Consider the following 22,626-nt stretch of genomic DNA (forward strand, 5'->3'; position numbering starts at 1 on the left):
AAAAAAAAAAAAAAAAAAAAAAATGATTAAGCTCCTTGCCCTTAGGAGAGAACAGCTTAACCAACAAATTCATCTTCACATCTGACCTCATGAATCTTGACACTGGGAGTACTAAGAATAGAAATAGCACATATAGATGTCTCCTTAAATGGAAATGCCTGTGTAAGAGTACAAATACGGAGTGGAAGAATTAATGATGAAAATATGATGGGTGTGCTATCCCAATCCTCACAATAGGACAATCTGATTCACCTATACTCATCAGAATTTATTTTTAATATTTTCACACCAATTCGTGGCTTTTACAGTTTTATTTCTTCCCAGTTTTCTATCCTGTGGAACCTCATTTTTCACATATATATTTAGCTCATTTGTGTAGTGATGTTTAGCTGTGAATTAGGAAAAGTGGGCGTTGGGAAAATAGGAGTATCTTTTAAATCTCTCAATATAATGCCATAACAAACTATAGTCAAATACGCATCAATAATTGGCTTCGAATTCCAACTATCAGGGTTAAGGCACTCTTTGGCTCTATTAATTCTTCTCCTGCTCCCCATCCTAACTTTTGCCCTGCTTTCAAACACACAGACATAAACAGAATAAACTTGTGTACTGTCTTAGCTCAGGCTGCTGTAACAAAATACTATAGATTTGGTAGCTTGAACAACAGACATTAATTTTTTCACAGCTCTGGAACCTGGGAAGTCCTTGGTCAAAAATGCTGGCCCATTTGGTTTCAGTTGAGGGACCTCTTCCTGGTTTGCAGATGATGACATTCTTGCTATGTCTTCACAGCATAGAGAGAGAGAGAGAGGGCTCTGTTTTCTCTTCTTCTTATAAGGACACTGATCCCATCATGGAGGGCACCAAGCTAATTCCCTCCCAAAGGCCCACCCCTAAATACCAAATCATCAGGCTTTAGAGTCTCAACATAAAAATTTTGAAGTGAAGCAAATTAGTCTATAGCACATACCCACAGTCACATGGCATATGTATTGTATTAAATGTGGAAAATATTTTTTTGACCCAGCAATCCCATTACTGGGTATACACCCAGAGAATTATAAATCGTTCTACTATAAAGACACATGCACATGTATGTCCATTGCAGCCCTGTGTTAAATAGCAAAGACCTGGAACCAACCCAAATGCCCATCAATGATCGACTGGACAAAGAAAATGTGGTACATACACACAATGGAATATTACGCAGCCAAAAAAACAATGAGTTCTTGTTCTTTGTAGGGACTTGGATGAATCTGGAAACCATCATTCTCAGCGAACTGACACAAGAACAGAAAGCCAAACACCGCATGTTCTCACTCATAGGTGGGTGTTGAACAATGAGAACACATGGACACAGGGAGGGGAGCATCACACACTGGGGGCAGTAGGCCAGGGGGTAGGGGAGAGACAGTGGGGGGTGGGGAGGGAGGAAAGTGTGGGAGGGATAACATGGGGAGAAATGTCAGATATAGTATGCACCTCAAGTAAAATAAATAAGTTTAAATAAATAAGTAAAAAGAAAAAAAAAAAGAAAATATTCTTGCAATGGCAGAATAATCTACTTCCATCCTGCCAGTTTGGTTTCACTGTGCTGACAACCTCAGCTGGCATCATGGACCATAAGGAAGCAAGACAAAAACACACAGGAAAACCCTGGGATTCTTTCTCTATGGGTGTAATACATAGATTTACAAATAAAATGCCTCATGGAAAAAACAAGAAAATATTCTTGCAAATACATCTGATAAATCTGTTTTCTGCTAATAAGTGTTTGGATTGTTGAATTGATTTTAAATGGAGTTCTGGATAATTTCAAAATTTCTTAATATAAAAATACAAGATAGTTTTACTACCTGACTCCAATTTACTTGATTACCATGTTTCACTTCCTTCTATTTTTCTCACTTTGTGCTCTAACCACAATGTGTTTTTTTAATCCTTACTCGAAATGTTCAATTTTTATATGCCTTTGCATATACTGTTCCATCTGGTTCATGTGTCCATCCGTTCCTTGTCATTGGGGTAAATCCTTCTCATCCCTTTAGACTGAGTTTCTAACCTCTCCTTTCTCCCAATGGAGATAATTACTGTCATCTCTAATTCTATCCCTTTTTTTTCACACTTTTATTACAACACTGAAGCTATGTGTTTTGCTATTACTTGGTTCTGTGTCTATCTCTCCAACTGGACTGTGGTTCCCTTAAGGATAGGGATAATTTCTAACAAAACTTCTTAATTTGGTGAACTCATACCCATGCCTGATACAAAGTAACATTCAGTATATGAACAAAAAAAAAAAAAAAAGAGCAAAGGGATGAATGAATTAGCTATTAACTTTGGCTACGCAGAGAAGTATGAGACCAGTTGTTTCTCAGTACTTCCTGGCCCTGAGAATTCTCTGTTCTTTATACTATCCCTTCTTCTTAGCCTGTTCAGGTTTGCCTGTGTTTGTGCTCCTCCTGCCTTGCAAAAGTTAGTACATCCTCTCTTGCTGCCTGTTGCAAGAGATCTTGATGCCGTATGTTACCCAAGAACCTAAGCAGTGTTTCCCAAATTTACGTAACCATAAATCTCAGCCAGGATGCTTATGAAAGGTACAAATTCTTCCGTATAACCTCAGACCTACTGAATATGAAACTGCAGGAAGTAAGCTCAGTAATATGCATTTTAAAACATGCTCCTCAGATAATTCTGAAGAAGGTGAGTGAGAATAACATGAACGGAGAGTAAAACAGGGAAGCTTTGACTGTTTTCGTATAACTGCTTCCTCCAGTGCCCACTTGTCTTTAGCTTGGGACCTTATTAAGAAATAGTTTCAGCTTCCTCAGATATAGAAAGAAGCCCCTCACTTGAATGTCTTTGCTAATGTTGGTTCTTTGGGCTTTTAGGGAAATTAAAAATCCCTGCGGTGCACCTCCAACCATTGCAGACTACTTTGCCCATGCATAAGCCACTACAGAAGTTTTAGATCTTGCTAACTCTACTCCTAGATGCTCTCTGAATTTCTGTTTCGCAAGTACTGCAGCAACAGCTGCTGCTAAATCGGAGACCAACTCTGGGTATTGGCAGTCTGCAAGCCAAAGCTTATGAGGTGTGACACTTCATGCTCTGTGAGTTTATCCTCAATCAGACTAGACTCTGAGGATGTATGGATTCTCCGTAGAAGGTACAGATTGGGTGTCACTCAGGGTTACAAATGAGAATGAAGACTAAGTACTTATCATAGATTCTGGCACGGAGAAGGCACTCAATAAATATTATGAATTAGTGGTATATCTATTGTTGGATGGACGACATATACTATTCTTCTTCCTTTGATGCTAGCCCAAGGAAACCTATATTATATAGATTTTTAAACTAAATTCTTAGAAATGTGAAAATATCCTAATTGTATAGACTAGTTATACTGTTAAAATGTGCTTTGATTAATGACCAATTATAGATGCATATATACATACGTAATGTATAGATATTTTGTGTAGACATTTTATATACGTCTATAATTGGTCATTAATCACTGTTAATTTTAGCAGTATAACTAAAGCTCCAGGTGTTTAACTAACCATGTTAGAATTACAGGAGCCATAAACTCATTTTGATGATCCAATAGATATATAGATTCTTTAAGAAAACTTTTATGAATACTAAATATTACTGCTTGTATTAATTAGCTATTACTGTAGAAAAAACAGTCCCAAAACTGTGTGGCTTAAAACTTCTACCATTTATTATTTTTCATGAATCTGTGAATTGGCTGGGTGGTCTGACTTAGGCTGAACTTGGATGAGTTAGGCTGAGCTCACTCATACATTTATGGCCAGCTTTAAAGTTGCTAGGGATAGTCTAGTTCTTCTTATTATCTCAGCTGAGATTGCTTATCTTATCCTGTAGAAGATAGGTTTGTTCAAATGGTGGTCATAGTGGTCCAAGGCAGAAAAGACACATGCAAGGCCTCTTGATCAAGGTTTGGCACTGATACAATGTCATTTTTATGATACTTCATGGGTCAAAACAAGTTACAAGTTCAGCCCAGAACTAAGGGGTGAGAAAGACTTCATCTTTGATGGGAGTTGCTGAAAAGTTATTGAAAAGAATACAGTGAAACTATTATTTAAAGTTGTTAATGCAATCAATCTGCCATGTTAATCCTTGTGGCAAAATGTCTTATTCTTTGAGGTCTGGAATTCTTTACATAAAATATGAATAATTATATATAAACATATCATTAATTTATATTAAATAAATTTATATAAATAATTTTATATAATTATTTATATTAAAAAATTAGGTTCTGAGCTAAGATCAAAATGATGTCTTTTGACTCTGTTATCACCCAAATATAAGAAAGCCATCAAAACTTTCAATCATTTGCTTGTCTTTAAAATAATATAAATCTCATGATTTATGGCTTATCAATATTAATAGTTATTAATAATATTATATGAGATAAATTATATGTGGAGTGGCTCACACCTGTAATCGCAGCACCTAGGGAGGCCAAGGCAGGTGAATCACTTGAGTCCAGCCTAAACAACATGACAAAACCTCGTCTCTGTAAAAAATACAAAAATTATCCCTGCTTGGTGGCACATGCCTGTTGTCCCAGCTACGAGAGAGGCTGAAAAAATGGGTCCAAGGGAGAAAAGATGTATGCAAGGTCTTTTGCATGCGTAAAGAAGTCATGCATTGTGGGAGGTTGGGGCTACAGTGAGCAGTGATTATGTCACTATGTCATGGCACTCCAGCTTGGAAGACAGAGGGACACCCTGTCTCAAAAATAAATAAATAAATAAAAATTCTATAAGGTAAATTAGTGAGCACCTATCACTGTGCCTGGAAAAAGATTAATCTATAGATAAATATGAGATTTGATGGAAGTAAAAAATAACAGATTGTGTCTTTTATTTGATTTCTTTGTAAAATTTATTAACTAGGTTCACTATTGTTTCTTCTTTAGTTTCCTCCATGTATCAACATTACACTGTTTTTTTTTTTTTTTCATAATATTAAAGTTATTTGGTAATCTTCTTCAATAACATTCATCCTTCTGAAACATAAATTCTCCAACTAATTCTTTTATCTTGACTGATGAGTAAGCATTTTTGTTCTTTTCATCAATGGGGCTTTGCGTTTTTAAAAAACAGAAATGATATCTGGCTAATTTAAACAGAAAGGAAATGTGTTCAAAGAATATTGAAACTCCTATAGAATTGACAAAAGCGTTGGGAAACCAAAGTCAGAAAATGAAGGCAGAAATGTCCAGGAAAGTCACATCAGAAACAGTTTTTCAATAACACTGGTTAAACTCAAAGGCTTTTGACTACACTGTGGGTGCTTATGAATAATTTTACCTCTCCTCTGAGCCTCCTGTCAAACCCTCAAGATTTAAAGCCCTTTGCAGGAATATCTGATTGACTGAGGCCAGGTCACACAGCCCCACTACAGCTGCCTGACAACTGAAAGAGAGAGACTGTTTGCCCCCTTCTGCCTTTCACTGTAGAAGGCCAGGCCCTGTGGTTAAGCTTTCTTAGGATTCCAATTGATAAAACAATGTTTGTATGCTGGGCGGACTAAAATAAATGCCCACTGTAATCTACTCCTTTATGTGCTCAATATCAATTTCTCACGTTATAGTTCAAAAAAGAATTCTACAGTCTAGCATAAAGTAAATGTATCTTATGTACATTTACATTCTCCCCAAAGAGAGATACGTGGTGGTTTATCTGGTTTAATATCCATCCCCATCCTACAGCTGCTGTGAGTCCCACCTCAATATTCTGAAACCTGAGTCCGAAGGGGAATTGAAACATTAACCATCACAATGTTCTGTAGGGGTAAAGAGGAAAAGTAAAATTTATATATAAAAACATAAATATGAAAATTTTAGTGAGAAAGTAAGTATGACCAGTAGCTACACTTTTATTTTCTGTAATTATTTATGTCATAGTTAGTGCAATTGACTATAAATTATAGTATTTATAATTTTCTTTTTATATTATGAATTCCGTATTCACATCATCCTAGCCAAAACAACCAACCTTCTTTTTATTTGTTTGTCCCAAGTCATGTGAAACTCAAACTGGTATTGAATAATCATTGCGATGTGCCTTTGTGAAAGCATCTCTTTTGAATAACATGAATTATTTATTGATACATAAAAATTACCTTAGAACTTAGCAAATTCAAACAATAGCATTTGTCATCTCATATCTCATAAAAATTCAGGTACAACTTAGCTGGGTCTGCTGACCAGGGTGTCTCACAAAGCTGTACTCAAGACATTGGCTATGTTGTAGTCTCATCTGAAGGCTCTAGTGAGAGAAGACCCATTTCAAGCTAACTTATGTGGTTATGGGAAGAATACAGTTCTTCATGGGCTGTTGGACTCAGTTCCTTTCCACGTGGGCCTGTTGGACTCAGTTCCTTTCCATGTGGGCCTGTTGAGAGTTGCGGAACTCACTATATGACATCTGCCTTCCTTTAGAAGCAAGGGAGGGAACAAGAGTGGTAAGCAAGATTAAAGCCAGAGTCATTTTGTAATCTAAGTTATTAAATGGCATCCCATCACTTTTGCTATATTCTATTCATTTGAAGCAAGTCATTAGGTCAAGAACACACTCAACAGGAAGTAATTATGCTAGGTTGTTGAATACCAAGAGTCGTGGATTACTGGGAGCAATTTTAGAAGCTGACTATCACTAGTACTTAGACCTATAACCAGCAGATCCCAGTCTTGGGTACAGAAAGCAAAATTTGCTCAAGTAGGTCATTAGTCATAATTATGACAAGCATCATTCCTACTTACATGCTCTGGTTCCAGATACAGATATTATGGCTTTAGAAAAAACAACATGTATTATTTCCTGATTAAGAACATCTGTCTTACTTGTCATGACAGTAATTCAAACAGGAGTCTCAACGCTAGTGACAGAACTGCAATAAGCTGTTTTATCATTCTGTGAGTTCAGGAAATATAAGAGAAATCTAAAAAATATGATATAAGAAAACACCAGTGGCTTCTGTGAGCACCAAAACAATGCTTTATTTATTTTGTTGTTAAAATTTATTTCTCAGAAGAAATATTTTTCTATATATTGGATGATGTACAAAGACATTTAATCAGTCCACACATTGCAAGGCTGGCAGGAGCCTGATGGGCAGGGAAAGTAAATCTAAATTCAGTACCTATTTCGGTGAAGAAGAAATGGTTTACTGATCAAAGAGTCCGGGAGAACAAATGATCACAGCGCCATCACCAGGCTGGTCCCCATGGGCAGTGGCACTTCCCTAGAGAATCAGAGTTGTTACCTGCTGCTGTCAATGAGCACTTCTTGATTGTAGCAACAATGTCATCAATGAACTTGTCCTTGGTGTCTCTGGCCACCTGTTCATGTGCCTGTTGAGTGAAGATAGGGGTTAAAGAGGAGACTGGAGCGAAGGCTATTGACATCCACAAACAATTTCTCATTTTACTGTATTAACAAGCTTTTCTGAAGTTTACGTGTTTTGTAATAGAATATTTTCATGGGACCCACCTGTTCTTACATTCTGGGTATTCTTATATTCTGAAGGGTTAATTTTGTACCTATCTTCATACTTTTTTGTACATAATGGATCTATCTTAATTCTTCCAAATCCCTTGACTTTGGCTGAACCATCAGCCATCGCTTGCAAACTCTTAAGAAGCTTCAATTCAGGCAACATCTCTTTCTAGAAAAAAGCAGGCAAAAAGTGAAACCAAACAAAAAACACACACAGGAAACTTAAAAAAAAAAAAAAAAGCTGTGAGGATTTACTTTATCCCTTCTCTTTCAGAATTACACAGTGTTGTAGTTCTATTCCTGGAAGGATCTATACTTAGGTGTCTAAGAAAAATACAACATAGAGCCTAATATACAGATGGCTTTGCAAGATATATTAACACAAGTTAGGTATCTATCCTCATGCATTAAAAGCTGGAGCCTCAGTTAAAATATTACAATACAATTTCTTCTTAAAAATAGGTGAAAGAGATGCAAAGTACATGAATTGGTCCTTCTGTTTTGAGGGAATACTCAGTCCCTGAATCTCTCCCATCTCTTCACTCTTTTGGCCTAAAGTCGTGTTTTTAATCTATCAAGTAGATGAAATATAGGTCATATAGGTCATATGAAGTCATCCAGGATACTACTTTTATGACCTGATTTACTGTTTCTATCAGAATTGTGATATTAGTGTAGGGATCTGCATATTCTACTGTAAAATTATTAGATGATTAAGTTTTCTCCAGAGCTGAGAATTTCAAATAACATTGATGCAAGATGTGAGCAATGGGAACACATGGACACAGAGAGGGGAATATCACACACCAGGGCCTGTCTGGGGCTGCCGGGGTTAGGGGAGGGATAGCAGTTGGAGAAATACCTAATGTACATGTCGGGTTGATGGGTGCAGCAAACTACCACGGCACCTGTCTACCTAAATAACAAACCTGCACATTCTGCACATGTACCCCAGAACTTAAAGTATAATAAAAAGAAGAAAAAGAAAAACATTCAAATTAAAAGCTGGACAACATTTATCTGGAGTCATATTAATTAGGGGAAAAACCTAGAACAGCACATATAATCAGATTCACTTGCTGATTGAGTAATTATAATCGTGTGTTTTTTTCATGATACAACTCCAACTTTCGTACTCAGCCACAGCTTAAGTGGAGTTGTGATACAAATCACTGTTTTGTGTCTTCAAGTTATTAATGATGGTGTTAATTACTAAAGTAATTAATGTAATATAACCCATAGAGAGGTAACAGTGCCTTTGATTTACTATTTTTTTTTGTAGAAAAGGAGCCTCTGCTTGATATTTTCTGTCAAGTATTCCCATATCATATTTTCTTTTTTTTTCCCATTTATTTATTTTATTGCATTTTAGGTTTTGGGGTACATGTGAAGAACATGCAAAATTGTTGCATAGGAACACACATGGCAGTGTGATTTGCTTCCTTCCTCCCCATCACCTACATCTGGCATTTCTCCCCTTGCTATCTCTCCCCAGCTTCCCACCCCCACCCTCCCTCCCCTATTTCCCCCCAACTGACCCCAATGTGTAGTGCTCCCCTCCCTGTGTCCATGTGTTCTCATTGTTCAACACCCGCCTATGAGTGAGAACATGCGGTGTTTGATCTTCTGCTCTTCTGTCAGTTTGCTGAGAATGATGGTTTCCAGGTTCATCCATGTCCCTACAAAGGACCCTAACTCATCGTTTTTGATGGCTGCATAATATTCCATGGTGTATATGTGCCACATTTATCCAGAATTTACAAAGAACTAAAACAGATTTACAAGAAAAAAACTAACAAGCCCATTCAAAAGTGGGCAAAGGATATGAGCAGACACTTTACAAAAGAAGACATACTTGAGGCCAACAAACATATGAAAAAATGCTCATCATCACTGGTCATCAGAGAAATGCAAATCAAAACTACATTGAGATACCATCTCACGCCAGTTAGAATGGCGATCATTAAAAAATCTGGAGACAACAGATGCTGGAGAGGATGTGGAGAAATAGGAACACTTTTACACTGTTGGTGGGAGTGTAAATTAGTTCAACCATTGTGGAAGACAGTGTGGCGATTCCTCAAGGACCTAGAAATAGAAATTCCATTTGACCCAGTAATCCCATTACTGGGTATATACCCAAAGGATTCCATATCATATTTTCTACCAAATTAACTCACTTATCACACAGCTCAGGGAACCAAAGTGAAGATTCTTCTAACTCCCTAAAGTATCTCCGAATGACATAATCTATTTTGACTAACTATTTTGGGAAAATGTAAAAAAGAATTGTTCAGGATTCCACTGAGCCATGTTTCCTTCTTCCTTTAATTTCCTGGGTCCCCAATCTGCTAGATAATCACAGTGGAATTCTACATCTCCAGGAAATTTCTGTTCGTTCACACCCAGTGATCCGTAAGTCCCAAAATATTTGAATATTTTCTGGTCTCCAGTACATAGTTTTCCTTCTAGATGATTCCAGATCTTAAAGGAAAGATAGGAGAAAGATTAAGCAAGCACATATTTGATGTCATTTCAGAATATTTCCCAAACTTTTCTGGCTCCCTCATAGTCCAAGGGACTTTGATTTGAGTGCTCATTCAGATAGCAGAATTGGGACGAATATCAGCAACAATTTGATTTTGCGATTCAAGTCAGACTTCTCTCATTAAATCTCTCTCTTTTTCAAAGAATTGCTAGCTGCTCACCAAAACAGATTTTCTTTTCTCCCTTGATCCATAGCAAAATGACAGTTCCAGCTTTTTCTGAAGTTGCGTGTGGCTACATGACTGAATTGTAGTAAACTGAACGGTATAAGTGATATTTGCCACTTTCTGGCCTAACCCGTAAGTCCTCTTCCATGGACTCCTTCATATTCTTTTACCTTCCAGTGTAACGCAAGGTACCCTATGGAAGCTCCACATCGAAGCTGGAGAGGCACCATCAGCCTGGGTCACTGAATGGCTCTCAGGCACCCTCACTCCCTAACCTGAAGAAGTAATTTCTTTCTCTCACAGGAAAAATCATTTCTTAAAAAAAAAAAAAATTGTCTTTCCCGCATTTTACATTTTATTAACCGGATTTTTAATTTTTATTTATTTAATTTGTAAACATAATAGGGTATACATATTCTGCAGTAATTGTGCACATTCTAACACCTGGACGTATTTTATGTCCAAGTTGAAAGAGTTCCCTTAACCTCCAGCCACGACCACCTTGGAGCCGTATTTGGACAGGAAATAAATTTTGCAGAGTTAAGCCATTATCTTTATTTACTTTATATATATTCATATATATGGTATATTTTTAGTATGTATAAAGGGTGTGTGTGTGTGTGTGTGTGTGCGTGTGTGTGTGTGTGTATTTGGCATCTATTTACATATTTTGACCTACAAGAATAATATAAGCTTTAGTGTATTTCTCACATATGGTGATTCCAGGAAACTCCGTGAACAATTAGGTACCATCAAAGATCTCCTGCCATTCTGATCATCACAGATCCTTTCCTCCTCTCTTAGGAACCATGACCCCTCTGTCTTTGAATCATATCAGGAAGCCAGCTTCAGTTGCATTTCTCCCACTAATATATGGTGACTATTAAACAAAACAAAACGAAAATCTTTAAAGCACTTTCCAAAAATTCTTATATGCACCTCATTGTCTTTTCTGAGTCATTTGGGAAATGAAATAAAAGAATAGGTTACAAATGATGAACATTTTCTCGCATTTCTAGCATATCACTATATTTTTGAATTCCATGATACCAACAAAAATGCCTCATTCCAACTTCACTTTTTATGCATTCTCACTGAGTTCAGGTTTTGGTAAGTAAGCTGTGTAATTAAAACATGTCTAGGTGTTAAAATATGCACAATTATTCCAGAATACGTAGATCCTATTATGTCTACTAATTAAATATATACAAATTAAAAATCTGAATAATAAAATATAAAAGGTAGAAAATAAAGACAAAATTTCCCTCTTTTTTAAAGAAATTATTTCTTCAGGTTAGAGGAAAGTCAGCTGCACCAGGAAGGGAGGGAAGAAGAACTGCTTCGAATAGCACGGCAGATTGTGTGGAGCTTGGGATTCACGGTATACAACAGCCTCTGCATCATTGCATATAGGCCCAATACCAGTTCTTGGACTCATATCACGTTCTAATCAAAGCTCTAACTTTCCCAGAAGAGAAATGGTGATTAATTGAATTCAAGTATTATTATAATTTGGCAGACTATAGATGCAAATGTTGCATTTGATTCTTGGCTCCTGCAGTCCTACAAATATAGCTATAGCATGATCACAGAAAATTTGGGTACTTTCCTGCTGTGAATTGAAAATTTAGGATTTTGAGCCTGTCATTCACACTTTCAAACTGTCCATTGTGCTGAAAACACAGCCAACCAACTCCATCGTTCCAGAAGTCTTCTTTTCTTTCTCATGATTTTAAAGTAGAGGCAACTTCGTTTTATAAAGCGTTGCTTTGAAACGATGCCCTATTCCCAAGGAACAGCATTGATAATTCGATTAGAAAATTTACTGTTGCAAGTTCCAGTCCAGCAGAATCATATTCCTGAACATCAGCAGGATTTTCTTTAGCTTCAGGTCCAAAGAAGCAAGATAATTGTGTTCTTTAGTGTGTTGCTCTAAAAGAGTATCTGCAGGTGGGTGTTTCATAAAGAAAATAGGTTGATTTGGCTTACACTTCTTTAGGCTGTACAAGAAGCATGGTACCATCACCTTCTTCTGGTGAGGAACACAAGTTGCTTCCATGCACAGAAGGAAAATGAAGAGAAGCTGGCATGTGCAGGTTACATGGAAGGAAAGGAACAGAAGAGAAAGAGGAGGAAATACCAGGCTCTTTTCACAACATGGGAACGCCCATGAGACTAAAAGTTAGAACTCACTCACTCCCATGAGAAGGGCACGGAAAACATTTATGAATAACCTGTCCCCATAACCCAAACACCTCCCACCATGTCCCACTTCCAACACTGAAGATCACAATTCAACATGACACTTGGTGGGGCCAAATAAACCATATTCGTATGGTAGCAATGACCAATTCCAGATCCTTTGGCCATTTATTACCTGCCATATACTTGTCAGTATTCTTGATTATGCACAACGAAGACAACTCTGGTAAATCTAAGTAAAAATTGAATACATTTAAAGTATTCAATTTAAAGTAATTTAAATGTCTTTAAATACAGAGAACCAGATTTCAGAAAGGACAGAGACAAAAGGAGACAAGTGCACCAAAGATTATGCCTCAGGCATGTCTCTTGAGGACACCAGCCACCTGTCTCTGGCATCCCTGTCACTAAACATTTTCTGAGTTCCTGAACTGCTCCATCTGTGAGTTCCTGCCACTGCATTATTATACTCTGCTTTCTGGGGCAGATGCTTTAAGTGTAGAGGATGCAAGGATTAAAACTCTGCATGCTATATAACTCCCAGATGATAAGACATTTGAATGAAGAGGAGCCCTAAATTACAGGTGTCCGCTACAGTTAATGGGGTAATGCATGAGCAAGTAGGCTTTAAATGTTTATTCTTCCATTATCACTTTGAATAAGGGATGCAAAATGGTCTGACTATAGGTAAAAATTCTAGCCAAATCATCCAAAATGTAATTGTTTGGAGCCAAGCAGCTTATATACACACCCTTACCTAACCTAGTTTCTAACTGTGTCTTCATGGAATAGTGATTATTTAGATGACAGAACCAGAGATTAGCCACGATTACTGAAAGCAGGATCACCGTTCAGGTGGAGGTCATATGCACACAGCATTCTCCATGTCTCCTCGCTTTAGGGGTTTATGCTTCCTTAGGTGTGTTTGTTCATCATTGCTTCAGGGATTACACGAAGTGACATAACCTCAAAATCCGATTTCAGGATTAGAGGAGACAGGTCTGACTTGGCCACCTGCTAATTCAAATATCCCTATTCCTAGATTTACCTGAGCACTGAATTTGACATAGCAAGCACTTTGCTTCTGGATAAAATGGTAACTTTGTTTTGATATATGTGGTTAGTTCTTTTGGGGACTTTGTGGGAATTAAGAGTGATTGTCGAAATAGAATTTTTGGATATTCCTGGGTCCTCTAATTAAATAACAGAACATATCATCAAAACATCACTCATCACTGAAAATCTGCTTTACTAAACTAACAAATGACTTTTATCTGAAATGTTGGCATTTGCAAAGAGAACTTACTCTTTCTACTTTTGGTTCCTTTAGTGTCTGTCACTGTTTGCAATAACTAATTCAGCATAGTTCCTCTTTACACAAAATGATAGCTTGACATAATTATAAATTCACATGCAGTCATAGGAAATAATACAGACAGATCCCATCTACCTTTTATCCACTTTCCCTTAGTAGTAACACTGCAAAACTCTAGAAAAATATCACATCCAGGATATTGGCATTGAACCACCATGTTGAAGAGCATTCCATCACCACAAGGCTCTCATGTTGCATTCCTTATTTCTATAATTTTGCCATTTAAAGGGTGTTATATAAATTGACTCATGTAGTATGTAACCTATTTAGATTGATGTTTTTACACTTAATGTATTTCTATGAAGATTCATTCAAGGCATTACATGTTACAATAGTTAATTTCCTTTTATTTCTTAGTATTCTAGGGTATGGACGTACCACAATCTGTATGACTGTTTACCAGTTGCAGTACATCTGCGTTTTTCTAACATTAAGCTATTACAAATCACACTGCTATAAATATTCATGTACAAATTTTTGTGTGAATATAAGTTTTCATATAACTGGACTAAATGTACAGGAGAGGAATTACTGGGTTGTATGGTAGTTGAAAATTTATGTTATTGAGAAATTTCCAAATTGTTTTCCAGAGCTTCTGTAATATTTTACCAGCAATTATTAATGATCCAATTTCTCTGTATCCTTGTTTTGTATTTATTTACCCTTTCTTCTTCTAGATTTCTTTTTTGAGGTGAGGAATTAGATTATTGATTTGGGAACTTTTCATTTTTTACTGGTATATGCACTTGACATTATAAATTTCCCTTTTTGCACTGCTTTGATTGTATTGCACAGGTATTTATATGATATATTTGATTTTAGTTTAGTTCATTTTATTTAGAAATTAGTTGTTTAGTGATTTCTGCTTCGATTTTAGGATGGTGAGGCACAGTCACCATGATTTCTTTTTTTTTTAATTTATTAAGGTTTGCTTTGTGTTTCAGGATATGTGCTATCTTGGTATAATTTCCAAGTATACGTGAGAAGAATGCATAGCCTGTTGTTGGGTGGAGTGTTTTCAAAATATCAGTTGATCTTCGCTGATAGTGTTGAATTCTTTTGAATCCTTGCATTTTTTTTTGGTCTGGTCTTTTGCCACTTGTTGAAACAGGGTGTTGAAATATTCAACTAAATTTTTGTTGTTGTTGCTTTATTTTTTAATTTTAAAAATTAAAAAAAAGAAAAGATATTGGTCTTACTGTTTTGACCAGGCTGGATTGGAACTCCTGACCTCAAACAATCCTCGCATCTCAGCCTCTCAAAGTGCTGGTATTATAAGATGAGCTATCATGCCAGGCCTCAACTAGAATTGAAAATTGTCTATTTCTCCTTTCAGTTCTATTGATTATTTTTTTCAGCTCTGTTGTTTGATGAATACACATTTAGGATTTCTACATATATTTGGTGAATTAACCTTTTTATTATTATATAATGTAGCTGTCTGTCTCTAATTATTTTATTTGTTCTGAAATTTACTTAATTTAATATTAATATAACCATTCATGCTTCCTTTTGATTTAATATTTGTGTGGTATATCATTTTTCCATCCTTTTAATTTAAAGTTGCCTCTACCATAGCTGAAGTGAGTTTCTTATAGATACAATATAGTTGAGCTATGCTTTTTTTGTTTTGTTTTTTGTTTTTTTGAGACTGAATTTCAGAAGTCTCACTCTGTTGCCTAGGCTGGAGAGCAATGGTGTGATCTTGGCTCACTGCAACTCCATCTCCCAGGTTCAAGCAATTCTCTTATCTCAGCCTCCCAAGTAGCTGGGACTACAGGCTAATTTTTGTATTTTTAGTAGAAACAGGGTTTTGCCATGTTGACCAGGCTGGTCTTGAACTCCTGAACTCAAGCGATCCGCCAGCCTTGGAATTCCAAAATGCTGAGATGTCTGGCATGAGCTACTGTGCCTGGCCCAGTTGGGTCATGCTTTTTAATTCACTTTGTCAATTTCTGTCTTTAACTTGGTGCATATAAGCCATATTTATTTAATATATTTATTGATACAATAAAGCTTAAGCCTGCCATTTTATTTTTTTAATTGATCCTTTCTGTTTTTTATTTTTCTGTTGCCCTTTTCTGCTTTAGATTTTAATTCAACAGTAAATCTACAGTAGTTTCAATGTATCTTTTCATATAGCTTTTTCAGTGTTCCCCTGGTTATGTATACATGTTAATTATCATATTCTACGGGTGTTGCCAGTTAAGAGATGTGTAGACATTTTACCTCTCCTCATATTCCTTTATCCTCCATTCATAATACATTTACCTTATGTACATTTAGAACCACATTAGATTGTGCTATAATTTTGCCTTATGAATCACATATAATTTAGAAACTCAAGACAGATTTTAAAAATGTATTTATGCATGCTTTGACTCCTTACATTGTTCTTTCTGCTTCCCTGATTTTCGAGATTCCTACTATTACTACTATTTTTCTAGTTTAGTGAACTTCCTTTAGTCCTTTTTCAGGGTCAGCTTTCTGGTGCCACACAGTCTTCGTTTTTCCTTCAACTGAGAAGGCCTTGATTTTCTCTTCATTCTTGAGCATAGTTTCACTGGATATAAGATTCTGAGTTTAAAGTTCTTTTCTTTTGGCACTTGAAAAATGTTTGCCTTTCTTTCTGATCTTTATGATTTCTGAAAAAAAACTTGCTGGCATCAATCTGTTTTCCCCCTGTAGATAAGGTGTCATTACTCTCTTGTTACTTCTAAGATTTCACTGTTTGGGTCTTTAGTTTTCAGAAATTTGGCTATGATGTGTCTTGATATAGGTTTCTTTTGGTTTATACTCTCTGGGATTCACTCAGCTTCTTGAATCTGTAGCTTTGTATTTTTTGTCAACTTTGGAAAGTTTTTAATTTATTTCTTCAAATATGTTTTTAGCTTTAAACTTTTTTGCCTCTTCTTCAAAACTGATGATACAAATCTTAGAACTTTTCTTACAGTACCACAGATCTCTAAAGATCTATTTTGTTTTATCTTCCACGACGTACATTTCTCTGTTTTTCAGATTGTATACTTCTTATTCAAGCTCTAAGTTTATTTATCATTTCCTCTGTGACTTTCTTCCTGTTGTTGACCCCAACCATTACATTTAAATTTATCTTTGTACTTTACAGTTTGCTTCATATCTTCTCTTTATTGACTGTGGCTTTATATTTTTTGCTGAGACTTTCCATATTCTCAAACATTATTTATACAATGTTTATAATTGCTCGTTCATGCATTTTCATGATAGTTATTAAGAGCTTTGAAATTCTAACATTTTTGTCACCTCACTCACTATTGATATCTATTTTTTTTATTTGTTTGGCCATCTTCCTACTTTTAGGTATGATGAGTAATTTTTTATTGCAATATGGACTTTTAAAATTAAATTATGAGACTGAATCTTATTTAAACTTTCTGTTCTAGCTGTCTTCCTTTCGCATTTCTCCGACAGGGGACAACAGGGTAGAGACTTGTTAATCCTATTAGACGTAGAAATCCACATCCCCCATTTGGTCTCCATTTACACTAACTGGGAAAATTATTACAGCTGAAAGGAATGAAGGAGGGCATTCTGCCTCCCCACTGCTGGGCATCCACTGAGAGCTCCCTGGATGGGAGGGGGAAGATTGCCTTGTTACTGCACTTTATGTGGCCTCTGCTGATATTTCTGTGGTGTAGAGATTATCAGTGGGCAGGTGTGAAAGCCCTGAATTTCCCTCTTGGAAATTCCCTTCCTTTGATACCACCCAACTTGGGAAGATGGAGGGTTCCTCATTATTGCCAAGTGGGAGCAGAAACTCAGGTTTCCCATGTGGTTTCCTCTGACACCTCAGGGAAGAAGAGGTTTGTTATCACCTGATGGAAATAAAAGACCCAAATCCCCACTCAGTCTTATTTGTCATCGTTTCAGTGGGGGAGCTGGGGTGACTCCCCCAGGCAAGATTGTAAGTGTAGACTCACAACTAGACCCCTGCTGTCATGGATATGGTGTGGGTCCCCACATTTTCCACAGTGTTTTTTGGCCAGGGTAGAAATTTTATTGTCTAAATTTTTTCTTCTTGTTATGTTGGCCATTTCCAAATCTTTTGCCTACAGAGAACAGGATTTTGTTGGGGCTTTTATTTTTTTCCTCTGCTCCCAAAGAGATGTCCAGATTGCCAGTTTCTTGGGTTCCAAGTCTCATGTATATATAAGTCCAAAAGAAAACCTAAGCAGTGCACCCTGGTGTCATCTCTTGGTTCCTGTGGTCCCAAGCCTGTTTTCTCGCAACTTCTCATGACTTTTTTTGTTTATTTTTACAAGGATTTTAATGACTCTCTTTGGGAGATATAGAGAAGTGTGTTCCATTTTCCTGGAAGCAGGTCAGTACATTTTTTAAATAATAAATTCATATTGGACTCTAAATACATATTTTTTTATAAAAAATAACCATTCACTGCATTTTTCCTTAAAAGGAAAGATATGTTGAAGGGCCTTTGCGGTCTTATTTTGTCTCTTTTTGGCTTTTGTCAGCACTTAGAGGAAAAACATACACTTAATAGTACTATTGCCTGTAGTATTCGCATTACTGAAAATGCGTATGCACATTATGTCTCATTTGAGACTGAGATCTTCCATTTTCTTTCATTTTTTAAAGAGAATCCAAATTGCTCAGATCTTAAGAGCTTATCATTTCTTTTTTAGTAATAATATTTAAAACAACAAATTTTCAGTGTGTTAATGCAGAGATCTTTTATTGAATTACCCCCAAACTGTCATTCCAAATGTCAGCATTTACAATGCTATAAATTTGAAAATACTTCTTATGTCACAGTCACGCAAACAGGCAAAATATATTCTTCAGCTATTCCAAATTTAGTTGTAAATTATTTTTTCAATATTGGAAGTGGACAATCACTTAATCACTTATTGGTATTAACATAATGGCCTATCATCTGAGCTTGCAATATTTGTAGAAAATTTGGAGAATTGAACTTGCTAATTAGTCACATCAAGTATTATACTCATATTAAGTAGTAGCATTATTGCTACCTGAAGGCAGTGTTTGTTGAAACAGAAGCTTGTCTGTCTAACTCAAAACTTTTATTTTAAGGGACTAAAACCTCAGTATTCACTTAATTGTATTCAGGTGCTTTTTCACCTTTTAGAGTGGCAGTTGATGTAGAGAGTAGTGCACTGGCTCTGAAATTTGACAGGTCAATATACAAATCATTTTGTTGGCACTAACATATGGCTTTTTACTTCTATATATAAATTAAAAAATAATAAGATCAATGTTTGTTGAACGGGTAGAGAAGCAAGTTACAAGGCACATAATAAGAATCAATCAATGATTATTATATACTAGCATTGAAAAAATAATTTATTGAATCTATTTAGTGTCACTTCACAGAAGTGTGAGTTCCAAAAGGCAGAATCCCTGACCTTAAAAAAACTTTCTATTCTATTCGAAAGTTAAAAAATGTATAAAAACCTATGGTACATGAAGTGAAATAATAAATACCATAAGAAAGTTGAAAATAGTGTGCTTTAAAAGGAAAAAGAACAAAATTACATTCTTGTTATTAAGTTCAAGAGGATTTCAGAAAAATATGACCCAAGAACTAGGTCTCAATACAATCCCTATCAAAATATCAATGGCATTCTTCACAGAAATAGAAAAAAAATCTCTAAAATTTATATCAAACCAGAAAAGATCCAGAAAAGCCAAAGCAATCCTTAGCAGAAAAAACCAACCTGGAGGCATCACATTACCTGACTTCAAATTATACTACGAAGCTATAGTAACCAAAATAGCATGTTACTGGCATTAAAAATAGACACATAGACCAAGAATCCAGAAATAAATTCACCCATTTACAATCAATCATTTTTTGAAAAAGGCATTTGGGGACAGGGTAATCTCTTCAATCAATTGTGCTGGGAACACTGAATAGCCATAAGCAATAGAATAAGATTAGACCCCTATCTCTTACTTATTAAAAAATCCAATAAAAATAAGTTAAAGGTTTAAATATAAAACCTTAAACTATGAAACTACTAAGAGAAAATATTGCAGAAATTCTCCAGGATGTTGTCTGTGCGAAGATTTCTTAAGTAAGTCTTCAAAAGGACAGGCAACCAAAGCAAAAATAGGCAAATGAGATCACATCAAGCTAAAAAGCTTACACACAACGACAACAACAAAGAAGTTAACAAGGTAAGGAGACAACTTACAGAGTGGGAGAAAATATCTGCAAACTATTCAACTGTCAAGGGATTAATAACCGGAACATATAAGGAGCTCAAACAACTCAATAGCAAAACCACAAATAATCCAACTTAAAAACGAACAAAATATCTAAACAGACGTTTCTCAGAAGAAGACATACAAATGGCCAATGGGTATATGAAAACAAGCCCAACACTACTAATCATCAGAACTATGCAAATCAAAACTGCAATGAGATATTATCTCATCTCAGTTAAAATGGCTTCTATCAGAAAGTCAAAAAAGTAATGAACACTGGCAAGAATGCAGAGGAAGGGGGACACTTATACACCGTTGGTGGAAATGTACATTTATACAGCCACCATGGAAATGAGTATGGAGGTTCCTCTCTAGAAACCAACAATAGAATTATTATATGATCCAGCAATTCCACTGTTGGATATATTCAAAAGGAAGGAAGTCCGTATATGAAAGCTGTATCTGGACTTACGTGTTTATTGCATTACTGTTTATGATAGCTAAGATATAAAATCATTTGTGTCCATCAATGGATGAATGGATAAAGAAAATGGGGTGCATATCCCATATACAATGGAATCTTGATCAACCATAAAAACGAATAAAATCCTGTCATTTGCAACAACATAGATGGACTCAGAGGACATTAAGTGAAATAATCAAGGCACAGAAATAATAATATCACATATTCTTGCTCATATGTGGGAGGTAAAATAATTGATGTTCATAAAGATAAATATTAGATAAAATGTTTGCCAGAGTCTGGTAAAGGTAGCAGGAAAGGAGAGATAAAGAGGGGTTGGTCAATGGGTGCAAAAATGCAGTTAGAAAAAATAAGATCTAGTGTTCAGTAGCATGATAGTGTGATTGTAGTTAACAATAAGTGATTGTGTATTGTATATTTCAAAATAACCAAAAGAGTGAAATTGGAATGTTCATAACATTCAGTGATGTGAAGTCATTTCCAGGTGACAAGGCAGAATGAAAGGATCATGTATACAGGTATTTTTAGTGATGCTCAGTAAAGAGTTAATGCACTGGCTTGATGAGAACACAAGAAACGTGGACTGTTAAAATGGAAGCAGATTGTTTTATTTTTATGTGTTATTTAAAGGGCTGGCTTATGGTAGTTTTTGTCTTTTAAAGCAAGCTTATATCCCAATGATTTATGATATTTCATCTATATTGATATGCATTATATATTAAAAGGGTGAGAAAATGGAGACAGAGAGAAAAGCTAAAACAAAAAGATCCAATATAGAAATATATATGACATTTTATAAACTCTAACATGGACTTGCAGTTTAAAAGGGTCAAAATTAATAATAATAAAAGCACCAGGGCTGGGTGCAGTGGCTCACACCTGTATGCCTGTAATTTCAGCACTTTGAGAGGCTGAGGTGGGTGGATCACCTGAGGTTACTGGTTGGAGGCCAGCCTGGCTAACGTGGTGAAACCACGTCTCTACTACAAATACAAAAATTAGTTAGGTGTGCCGGCAAGTGCCTGTAATTCCAGGTACTCAGGAGGCTGAGGCAGGAGAATTGCCTGAATCCAGAAAGTGGAGGTTGCAGTGAGCAGCAGTACACTGTAGCCTGGGGAACAGAGGAGACTCTGTGAAAAGAAAGAAGGAAAGAAAGAAAGAAAGAGAGAGAGAGAGAGAAAGGAAGAAAGAAAGAAAGAAAGAAAGAAAGAAAGAAAGAAAGAAGGAGGGAAGGAAGGAGGGAAGGAAGGAGGGAAGGAAGGGGGGAAGGAAGGAGAAAGAAAGAAAAAGAAAGAAAGAAAGAAAGAGAGAAAAGGAAATGATGGAAGGAAGGAGGGAGAGAAAGAAAGAAGGAAAGAAAGAAAGAAAGAAAGAAAGAGAAAGAAAGGAGGAAAGAAAGGAGGGAAGGAAGGAGAAAGAAAGAAAGAAAGAAAGAAAGAAAGAAAGAAAGAAAGAAAGAGAGAAAGAAAGAGAGAGAGAGAGAAGGAAATGATGGAAGGAAGGAGGGAGAGAAAGAAGGAAAGAGGGATATAAATGAAGGAAGAAAGAGAGGAAGGAAGGAAAAGAGAAAGAGAAAGAAAGAGTAAAAGAGAGAGAAAGAAAGAAAAAAGAAAGAAAAGAAGGAAAGAAAGAAGAGAGAAACAAAAGAGAGAAAGAAAAAAGAAAGAAATAGAAAAAAACAAATAAGAAAAGCACTAGCATATAAAAATAAAACAAACCTGTCTTTACGGCCATACCTCAAATCTATAACTTCCACACTTACCTCTTTTTGGAACTCTATTCCTATATTTTTAAATGATGACTTAAAAACAGTACCTTATCTTTGCAAGCTTTTAAAAGCATTCTGTACGTCAAGTTACACATTCATTAGCTAATTTATTATTTAATTCAATAAACAATTGGTAATTTACATTTTCCTGATATTTTATTTTGTGGTAAGAAGACAAAGATAAATAAGACATGGAAGCTGCTCCCAATAACACAGTCTCTGAGTGCATGTATATGTGTGTGCGTGTGTGTGCATGTGTGTGCGCGCGTGTGTGTGTGTAGATAGACATATAATCAAACTAAAAATTA

Source organism: Cebus imitator, unplaced genomic scaffold (assembly GCF_001604975.1).
Source record: "Cebus imitator isolate Cc_AM_T3 unplaced genomic scaffold, Cebus_imitator-1.0 Scaffold300, whole genome shotgun sequence".
NCBI classification, from domain to species: Eukaryota; Metazoa; Chordata; class Mammalia; order Primates; family Cebidae; genus Cebus; species Cebus imitator.